Below are 9,935 nucleotides of genomic sequence, written 5' to 3'. Positions count from 1 at the left end.
GTGACACATAAGTCAAAGAGAACCTACGACGAGCTCATAATTGGCCATTGACCTATGATGAGCTCGAAGTCACCATGGACCTGCGATGAGCTCAAAGTCACCATGGACCTGCAATGATCTCAAAGCCACCACGGATCTACAATGATCTTAAGGCCACCATGAACCTATGATGAGCTTGGAGCCACCATGGACCGGTGACGGACGAAAATACTATCAACCAAAGTCGTTCGTAACAGGACATTCAGTAGGATTAAGCAGGACACGTCAGACTAGCCCTGACACCACCTATGCCATGTCAATATAGGAGACATGCGAAAAGAAGTAGCACACGTGTACTATGAGAATCTTTAGACGAAAGGAAATTTCATCTTAGAGAGATCCCATGAGACACGTGGCAAACCCCTAACAGTGTCCCCCTAAAAAATGACATCGAATCAAAGATTCTATTTCCAAATAGGAGTCAAATCCCTTTTGCCTTTAAAACCTCAAGATCCCCCCTTATAAAAGGGGGTGTGAATCACAACAAACGGACGACTCTGTCGATAGAATCTTATAGCCTACCCTTGCTCTTAGCCTTCCTTTGTCCTTCAAGAAGACCACCACACTTAGCCTTATCACACCATTTACAATTATCATCTTTCATTATCCTCAATGGGGTCAATGAGGGGAACTACTATGGGGGCTCCTAAAGATTATGATATAACATATTCAGATTATAGATGCTAGATCTTTGATATTCAGATTTAACTCTTGTTCCATTTTGGTTTCAAGATCAGCCATTCTTGTAGGTGACAGTTTAACTAGATGGGGTTATGATAATTTATTAGGATATGTTTGATAAATTAAAGGTAGTCCCCCTTCCCTTTTTGGTCCTGGTTATTCATGGTAAGGATAGATAGGCTTTCCTGATTGTACTCTGTAGGTGACAGTTTAACCAGATAGAGTTATGATAATTTATTGGGAAATTTTCTAATTAGTACATTGCACTTTGGGCCTAGTGCCACTTTGATCCCTCAAAGTTTAAAATGCGACAATTCAGTACCCAAACTTTCAAAACATGACAATCTAGTACATGTTGTTAACTACTATTAATTGGCATTTGAAAAAGACACAAATGCCCTTTGAGTGTCATCTAATATTCTTTATCAACCATATCCAAACATTGACAAAAAATTAACAACATTAGATCATTGCCTCTTCTATTCAAGAAAATTGGAGTCACCAAAATGCACAATCAAACATGACCCCAACTTTCTTGAATGGAAAAGGCAAAGATTTGGGACTATTAATTTTTTGTCAATGTTTAGATGGTTGATAAAGAAAATTAAATAATACTTGAAGGGCATTTGCATCTTTTTCAAATGTCACTTAACGGCCAGTTAACAACTAATTAATGATAGGTACTATATTGTCACGTTTTAAAAGTTTGGATACTAAATTGTCGCATTTTAAATTTAGGGGACCAAAAGTAGCATTAGGCCCAAACTATAAAGTACTAAGTGAGAATTTTCCCTAATTTATTAGGATATGTTTGACAAATTAAAGGCAATCCTCTTTCCCTTTTTGGTTCGGGGTATTGAGGATAAGGATGGATAGACTTTCCCGATTGTATTTTGTTAGCTTCCTTGTTTTTATCATTGTAAATTCTATCTTGATAGAGTCTTACATGTATTAGCCTTATATTCTGACTTTTGTAGCTAAATTTGAGGTTTTGTAAGACATTTTACATTTTCAGCATTATTATACGTTTTTTAGTTGCAAATTTTAAGTAAAACAAAAATAAAATGAAAACTACAAATTGTATTCATCATCATTGTACTGTATAGTTTCAGAGAGAAAGGCTAAAATATTGCATTAATAAAATATGAGAAATACATCATATTTATAAATGCAGAAAGATAACTCTCAAAACACTTCAAAATCTTTCCTCACTCTCATCCCAATCTTATCCTAACTCAACCACTCAAATTATCTGTTACAATAATTCCTTACACGTCCCCTCAAACACATGTGGATTAGGGATGATTCTGCATATGTTCGATCAAATTGCTTGCTGCAATTTGATGATGTCTCCAAACCTCCAAGCTTGTTGCGATTATGGCATGTGGCAAGAAGTTGATTTTGATGTCGTGCTGAGCAAAAAACTGTGGTTATTGAAAACATCAATGGGCCAACACGGGCCAAATTTAAAATGGGCCTGTGGAATTATATTGTCACCTGGAGGGGTTGAATTGACTTGGTTCTTTTATGGAATCGTCAAATTCTTCTTTTGGCAGCGTAAGACTACATGCTCATATTCCTTATATTCATAGCATTGTATCTGAGATAAGTCATTCGATTTGGATATATTCATCAAAAATGTTCTCTAATCCAAAATCTAATTTTGCATCAAAAGCAGACTAACTAATGAATCTAATTTCTTCTCTGAGGGATTCTCCCAAAACTGCATCAAGAGTGGGTGAAGTGCCCCTACTCATATGCATTAAAAAATGCATCAACTTTCTGTTATCAAAATGTTCTTTCATAGCTCTAATGCAGCAAGCAGAATTGGAATCACCCATATGGACCAGCTCATGTTCTGTTTACAAGTCTTTTCACCCTAATTGTAAGAAATATCTCTTATCTCTATTTGTTACCCTCGAACGACGGTCAAACCTTTTTAACGACCTAATTGCCCTTCATCTAATATTGTTTGGATGCATTAAAATAATATATTGAAGGCTGGGGCCTAGATGCTCTCAAAGAGGCAAGTATCAGTGTCACACTTAATGGTGGTGTTGCTTCTCTAATCGATCAAGATAACAAAAACTGTAGTCTAGACCTCATTGTGGCCTCCTTTCCTCTCTCTGTTGCAGATGCTATCATGCAATGTTGGACTCCCTGTGAACACGCACATGGAATGGACTATTGGCGCAGTGGTAGATCCAGGACCTTTATTTATTTGAGTGAAGGCAGTTGTAAAAAAAATAAGTTTCTTCGTATACATAAAACATTTTCAAATCTGAGTGGAGCCAATTATCCACACAGGCTTTTACATAGATTCGCCGGTGACTATTGCAGAATGGCTCTCTTGTTACACGAGCTGTGAATTTACCTCTTTGCTCCGTGCTTTGGCATTATTAGTGTTGCTGGTCAAAATGGGCTGAGGGCGATATTATTAATTCACTCCCAAGGCGAGGTGGTGCTGAGATGCGGTTGATGAGGCCGAGGTCCTAAGTGGCTCAGGACTAGTAGGTCGGTCTTGCATGGAGTGAAAAGAGGAGAATATCAAAGGCCCCGGGTTGGAAATCAGGGCAGAGATTCACAGGGGAGGTATAGAGTGGACGAGGTCTGAGGTATGAACACTCAGACTCAGATGCCGTCCATACATGAAGAGCGCGGTCATCTGGAGTCGCCAGGTGACTCCGCGCTGTTGGTTCCGCAAAACCCGTCAGGTTCTATCCTGTACGAATGCCGCTAGGGGTGAGCATTCGGTTTGTTCGGTTAAAAACCGAACCGAAAAAACCGAATTTTCAAAAACCGATATATCTATTTGGAAACCGAACTTTGCAAAAACCGAACAAACCGAACCGAAATTTTTTTCGGTTAAAACCGAATCTACTTGCTTCTCTCGATCTTTCCTATGCGTTTATGCAAATGCATATAAAATTTACGAGACAAATTTTAAGCAAAGCACTTAAAAACTAACAAAAATACTAGGAAGAAGTGAAGATTAAAAGGGAAAAATAGAAAAAAAAAATACTTGTAATTAAAGATTGAAATGGCAAAGAAGAAAACAGGGAGGGAACTAAAATGAACCGAAAACTATAGATTAAAGAAGACCCACCGGACTCTCACTTGTTGCTGCCTGCCGGAAAAATTGGTTTGCTGGATGTTGAACCTTGGACTTGGAGTAGTAGAACTGGAACTCGTAGCTTGCTGCTACTTTCTTGTTCAGACGCTCACCGCTGCAAGGGACTCACCAACGTATACGCTCACTGCTGCTACTTTCTTGCTCAGACGCTCACCACTGGATATTGAACCTTGAAGATGAAGGTCGATGGTCAAAGAGACAAAGACTAATGGGTTTTGGCCTATGGGTAATAAACCTTTAGGCTTTTCACTATATTTGTCTTAAAAGTTCAACTTTTTAGGTTTTGACTAAAGGCTAATAATCTTTGTGCTTTTCTTATATTTGCATATTTATTGATTTACCCCGTAAAAGTTGGGTTTTTTCGGTTAACCGAACTATTAAATCTCACAACCAAAACCGATAACCGAAGTTTGACAAACCAATTTTTAAAACCAAAACCGAACTGATTTTTCAAAATAATCAAACCGAAAACATCAAAACCGAATTTTTGGTTTGATTATTTGGTTTCAACCGAATTCACCCCTAAACGCTCCCCGCCTAGCAATGTAGGCCCGCTATTGGGCAGGGCCACATGTGCCTACATCAATTAGAATCTTTGAAGGTGGTGGTAGAGCTGAGGTTAGACTTCATTCAGATTGAAGGAGATGAACAAGTAGTGATCACTTCTCTGTTGGAGGACCACTCTGATCCTCCTTGGAGGATTCAAACGATTCTTGCTGATTGCAGAGACTTACATTCTAAGATTTCCCACTGCTCAGTGAATATATCAATAGAAGATACAATATGGCAGCCCACCGTCTAGCGAAGCATTTTACTTCTCTCTCCACCTCATTATATCTCTGATCTTTTATTAGAGGACTGTAAATTCCAGAGCATTGGTTCCAGATTAATGTATTTCTAGTTTCCACGTGTCTAAGATTCTAATCTAGGACCCCTCAGCATTTGGGTAAGTGTAAGAGATGCCGTTCTAACATTTTCCTTAAAATGGTCCAAGAAGAATTGGATATTCCTCCATTATTTCAAAAATAAGCAGTGGTTTCCCACTATTCACCAATGTTTTAAAAAATGATTCGGAATCGGTTTTGGTCACCAATTTCTAAGTCAGAGGTTCGACCATCTGATTTGAATGAATGGTCCATTTCAAATTTAAAAAAAAATAATTAAAATAAAAAACAGTTAAATTCATTGTTTGAGTCAAACATGTTGACAATTTGATTGTCGGAATCAACGAATCATTGACCAAGTCAATGGTTTTTAGCTAAAAAACATGCTTGGGTAAAATAGAACTGGTTCCCGAGAACACTGCTTCCCACTTGACTCCACTGACAGTAGGCTTTTTGCTACCATCTCATCAAAATAAAGTTTTATTTATCATCCTAAGGTCGGGCTGAAGTGGTTGAACTAAATAACTTATTATTTTTCTTTTTAGTGAATATATAAAATATTTGAATAATAATATATTCAATGGTATTGTGAAACAATAAATCCATGGCTCAGCCTGTTTCCTATGTCTGCGAGAGAAAGAGATGAAGAAATTCATTATATATCAAACAATGGAATACAAATATGAATACTTTCAAACTCTAGTGCCCCCTACACCCAAAACCTTATCTCTGTTTGCCTTGTGTTTCACTCTCTTCTGTTGAATTTTAGGCTTAGTTTGGAAAGAATACAAATACAAATATATACAGTATAAAATACATATAAAATAATACAGAATATAAATATATATTCTGTTTGGAAGGAGTACAAATACAAATATGTAGAGTATAAAACTTTGTACTTTGCATTATTTGCACTGTACATATTTGTATTTGTACTCCTTCCAAAAATAGCTGTACAAAAACAAATATGTAGAGTTAAAACCTTGTATTTTGTCTTTATTTTGTATGTATTTATTCTGTACATATTTGTATTCCTTCCGACCCAAATATGTGAAAATGGGTTGGGTCCACCCAAGCCCTTTGCATCCTCCACAGATCTCAATGAAAAAGTGAATTCAAGGCACAAACACAACGAAAGGTATATAATAACCTTGGTTTAAGCTTCAGCAATCAAGTAACTCACAATCTCCTTAAGAACATGTTCAATTAAGAAACCCACAACATTCAATATGAATTAGAGATTCTACATGAAAACCAATTATTTCAGTAAAGAAGCCATTTAGAAAATAAAGCCTCCTTAACAGCTTTTGTTAAGAAGAAGGCAGGATAGACTGTTCAATTGTTCATGGAGCAAATTTATGAATCCAAATGAAATTATAGCAGCAGTAGGCTTTTAAATAAAAGGCTACTTTCCAAGAAGAAGAGCCCTTAAAATGTCTTCACATGTCCTAGTATCAAACAGGATCAGATGTCCACCATCAGGAACCTCATGATACTGAACCCAAGGCAGCCTTTCTGAGACAAAGCGTTGTAGGAGAACTGGTATCATCCTATCTTCATACCCTTGCCAAATGTGAACAGAGCCCTTATTATGAGGGAATGGATTACTTAGCTCCATAGGATCAAATTCCCAGGTGCCAAACGCCACCATCAAGTCTCTATGAAGAGATTCAAACACACCTTGCTGCTTTGCCTTAACCTGAAATTTGTAAGCATCATTGCTTTTTGCTATCAGGTACTAGATATGACCCAAGTAAGGAAGCTTTAAAGACCTCCATTGTACAGGAAGAATGCCTACCTGTTTACTACTGCCCATGGTTCCTGATATCTTCTTCAGGAGTTCTTTGTCTTTGCTGGAGAAAATTTCCGGTTTCCCCATGGCAACAGAGGATGAAGGGAACCAGTTCTGAGTCATCCACCAGTACAGTAGTCTAGGGGTATAATGTGCTATTCCCAGTGTCCATTGATCCTGCACGAGCTGCTTCCTGTATGCCTCTCTTGAAAGGTTTGAAGGAAAAGAAGGCCACCAGTAATTGATGGCAGGAACTACAAGTGATGCACCTGCTAGCCTGTAAATATGAGTTTAAGGCTAACACATAATAGAATAGAATGTTTAAACAAGAAAGATCAGAGTGACAGAAATTACAAAGTTAGTACATGCCTATGTGGTATATATTTAAGGCAACTCCAGATGGGGTAACCCCCCATAGAGATTCCAATCACATAGAACTTTGGTCCAATCTCCAACTGATCAGCCAGTTGCTGAATGTCAAATGCTTCACTCTTCACTGTGCGCTTTGGGTTAGGATCACTTTCTCCATAACCAGCTCTGTCAAATGACAGAAAATATATTCCCATCTCATCTATGTGTTTCTGTAAACAAAAACAGTGTCAAGTCAACTATAATCCTTAGCAATGTTTAACTGGGTCATAGAATTATGTACGCTAAGGGGAAAAAGGAAACCATAAAGAGAAATACAAACACCCAATGAATCTGGCTTTGGGTTGGGGCAAATGAAAAAAGGCAAGTTTTCTAACCTCATTACTGCTATTTAAAACGACTAACTGAAAATGTGTACTTGTCTAAAGAAAGGAAGGAAAATCTTTACAGAGAATTAATTGGTATTGATTTCCCATTTGTGATTTGTGAACCATCTAAAGCAGTGTTTCTACATAATTTTAATATCTTAAATAATGCTCCAGTGCACATGGTTACATCTCAGCGACTTGTCATTGGGAGATGCTCCCAATACACAGTTGGGATATACTACTAATCAAACCCTTTCAACTGGCCACGGCAACCCCACATGGGAATATATTCCCATGAATGACAAGCGAGATGTTCCCAATGTCTGACTACAGTGTCTTGTTGGTATAATCTTGGGAGCATTTTGTTGGTAGCAGATTCCTACTCATGTCATACTTTGAAATATTTAAAAGGGTAAATCTCAATCACATCAGTGTTAATTGTTTTAAAATTTTTACAATCACATCAGTGTTAAATAAAAAAAGAAAAATAATTTACCCGAAAAGGAGTATACGGTTTACCGGAGATGATGTAAATGCATCAGTTTGTTCAGTAAAGAAACGGTTTATCAGAGCTGGTTCAGCGGAACTTCGTCACCAACTCCTTTGACTGTCGCTCCCCCCGATCCCAATTGATTTAAATACAAGAGAAGATCCCAATCGATTTAAATACAAGAGGAAAAAAAAGAACCAAAACGAGGCTTACCTGATGATGTCTTGGCATGAAATCGTTAAGTGAACAGAGCAACTAGGATAGAAGAAACGACGCCTCAGGTGTGGACTTCGCCTGAACTAAGGGAAGAGATCTCCAGGTGATAGCTACTATCGCCGGTTTTCACTCTAAGGTGAGGTCTCAGGTGGCGACCCCTACCAAAGCAACGAACAGAAGTAATAACAGATTTCGACAACCAATAAGAGGGGAGAGTGAAGAGAAGTTGCTTGGTGTTTCTGTTAACAGGAATCTCACTGTGAAATCGTTGAACGGCAACATCTCGGCTCTGTTCCAGCTCTAAAACTCAGAAACCATCATCATCTTCGACCAAAAGATTTTCAAACCCATCTTATGACTAGAGTATTTTAGGAGATATCTTGGATGTATGGTAACCAGGTCTGGCACAAACCCAATTCTGCTATTCACACTCGAATCCAATTCTGCTATTCGCTGCCGAGCAAGATGCCAACCGGTGAAAGAGAGGGACCTTGGATTTCAAAAGAGCAGCAAGCGATTATTGGTTATTTGAGCGAATCTGAAGCTTCTCACAGAGGTGGACTTCTTATGGATCCGGGCGATGGAGTCGGTCAATGACTATTAGTATACGGCACCATTGGTGAGGGGATGGTGTGATGGGTACAGTTGCAAGATGCTATGATTCAAACTCTCTCACTGAACTACGGTTTTTTGGCAACTTCGTCTGCACTTTGTTCATTTGAATTAACCCGCGACGAGATTCTATCGCAACTCTCTCTCTCTCACTCAACGGATGCCAGAGCTATTCGATTTTAATGGCAATGGAATCCACAGGCGACGAAGTTGAAGTTGGAATCGGAGTTGAAGTTGGAGCTCTGCCGTCATCTGCCTGACCGAGTCTACTGGACACAACCAGAGACTCGGAACACCACGACCACAACCGCTGGAACAAACGGCGACAGTCATCGAAAATGGCGGGTTTCTTCTCTTCTGTCGCAATGGAGGCTTCGTCAGTTCCGCCGTTAACGTATAGGAAATATCGTTGGTGGTCAGACGAGCTTGAGTTGGTAAGATATAAGCAAGTTGCTGAGCGGGCTAAGCCAGTTACAAGGGGTTTGCCGGGAGTGGTTGTTCATCCTACACCTCGCCCAAGGTTAGAACAATGGTGGATTTGGTGCAAGATAAAGAGTCGATGGGTAGGTGGGGTTTGCCGGGAAATGCAGCAGTTCTTGCCTCAGGGTCAGGGTTTTTCAAGCAAAGCTTTGAAAAGATTGGAAATTAGGAGTTCTTGCCTCAGTAAGGTTTTATTTTGAAAATTTGATAAATAAGGAAGGACAAATTTAACATTTCGATCAGCACTTAAGGATAATGTGAATTGTAAAAAAATTTAAGGAATACGATATTAAAACAATAAGAGTATAGTTTGTCAATTTGTGAACAGTAGGGATGGTTATTACCCTATTTAAAATGGGCTTTGCTCATGATTGAAAATAGACAAACATGTGATGCCCAAATTACCCCTTAGGATCTGTTTACATGTTCTTTCTAGGGTTAAGTTTCTTGTTAGATAAAGACACTTCATTCTAGGGTTAATTTGTTAGACGAAAACATGGGAAGACAAGGCAGAAGAGCAGTGGCATTGTTGGATTGGCTACGAAGAGCAGAAAAGTCAGGAAGAGTAGTTGCTTCCATTTGGCTATGTTTTTAGTCCGGATCACCCACCAAGAAAATATGTTCCAATGCCCTACCAATATCATTTGACACTGCACCTTTCATCTCTCATGCATGACAAGTCTCACTTTTATGGTGGACCCCAGCTTCATAGTGAGATGTCTGAACCCAAATGAAATTGATAGGATGTTGGAATGGAGTCTGAATCTTCTCCTCACAAAGCGTGTCTCACACCAATCTCATAGCATATCCTAGCCTTACATTGGGAATATTTCCCAAACTTATATTCATTATTCATAGAGAGATATTCCCA

The 9,935-nt window shown here is 38.7% G+C and overlaps 1 pseudogene across 1 annotated transcript; it reads right to left on the bottom strand.

Moving 5' to 3' along the window:
• Positions 1-6,130: 6,130 nt before the first annotated feature.
• Positions 6,131-6,811, bottom strand: LOC148871183 (uncharacterized; annotated as a pseudogene). Its single transcript, XR_016107272.1, has 2 exons — positions 6,536-6,811; positions 6,131-6,436 (listed from the first exon to the last, which is right to left on the bottom strand). The product of XR_016107272.1 is annotated as an uncharacterized LOC148871183 (transcript).
• Between the last annotated feature and the right edge of the window lie 3,124 nt (positions 6,812-9,935).

The sequence above is a fragment of the Nelumbo lutea genome, chromosome 2 (assembly GCF_056320005.1).
Source record: "Nelumbo lutea isolate HS-2025 chromosome 2, American lotus-T2T, whole genome shotgun sequence".
Taxonomy (NCBI): Eukaryota; Viridiplantae; Streptophyta; class Magnoliopsida; order Proteales; family Nelumbonaceae; genus Nelumbo; species Nelumbo lutea.
Note: the sequence above shows the minus strand (reverse complement) of the source record. Positions and strands in the feature narration are given on the sequence as shown.